Here is a 1384-nt window from a genome sequence, read left to right as displayed (position 1 = left end):
ATCCCCACTGTAGTGTACAATGTTGCGCTGGTATCATATTCTCGGTGGTTTGTACAGCACTGAGCTGGTATCATACCCTCACTGCAGTGTACAGCACTGAACTGGTACCATATCATCAGTGTAGTGTACAATGTTGAGCTGGTATCATACCCTCACTGCAGTGTACAGCACTGACCTGATATCATATCCTCACTGTTGTGTACAATGTTGAGCTAGTATCATATTCTCACTGCAGTGTACAGCACTGAGCTGGTATCATATCCTCACTGCAGAATACAGCACTGAGCTGGTATCATATCCTCACTGCAGTGTACAGCACTGAACTGGTATGATATTCTCACTGCAGTGTACAGCACTGAGCTGGTATCATATCATCACTGCAGTGTACAGCACTGAGCTGGTATCTAATCAATAGCCCAATTATTTCCTGAGCCAGGGACAATTGGAAGGACCTTGGTATTTTTTCGGGTTGGCGCCCTGCTGCCAATGAATGTACCAGGCCCATGATTATTAGGCCCTGATATTGACCCCATTCAAAGTCCTGGCACCTGATTTTGCTGATATCCAGTTCCAATGTAAAGACCAATTTGTTCAGCTGATAGAATCTAATTGGGAAAGATGATGGAAGAAGGAGAGAAAAATGCAAACCTGAAACATCGCCTGTTTGTTTTGTCATCCAGATGTTCTCTCCATTCTTGGTCCGACTTTGCTCGATGTTGCCAGTCGTGGCCAGGAACTCCGCCCATTTTTGACATTGATCTCGTAAGTCACTGCTATATTCGAGAGCAGGCGCGTCGTGCAGGTTCCTGTAGTGGTTATGAGCTTCCCAAGCATCTTGCTCAAATTCAGTCAACTTGGTATCTGCATATGAAACAGAGACGTTGTGCGACAACACCAAATGACAAGGAATATTCACACTCTTGCCCAGATTCCAAACCCAACAGGTATACTCTCTGCACATAAAGTCTAGTTGTCAGCAACTATTCAAAGAAGATACCAGACTCATGCTTAAAAACCAATATACCTGTATTTTCAACATTTCTTCTCCATCAAGAAATGACTTAAATCCTATGTCTTTAACAAAACGTTTAGCTGCTTGTTCTGATATCCCTAAGTTGGCGAAAGAGAGGACTGTAGATGCTGCAAACCAGAGTTTAGATCAGAGTGGTGCTGGAAGAGCACAGCAGTTCAGGCAGCATCCAAGGAGCAGGAAAATCAACGTTTTGGGCAAAAGCCCTTCGTCAGGAATAGGGGCAGGATGCCTGCAGGGTGGAGAGATAAATGGGGGTGTTATGGGGCTGGGGAGAAGGTAGCAAAGAGTGCACTAGGTGAATGGGGGTGGAGATGGAGGTGATAGGTCAGAGAGGAGGGTGGAGCGGATAGG

This window comes from Chiloscyllium plagiosum, chromosome 30 (genome assembly GCF_004010195.1).
Source record: "Chiloscyllium plagiosum isolate BGI_BamShark_2017 chromosome 30, ASM401019v2, whole genome shotgun sequence".
Classification (NCBI taxonomy): domain Eukaryota; kingdom Metazoa; phylum Chordata; class Chondrichthyes; order Orectolobiformes; family Hemiscylliidae; genus Chiloscyllium; species Chiloscyllium plagiosum.
The sequence above is the reverse complement of the archived record's forward strand: the minus strand, read 5'-3'. Positions refer to the sequence as shown.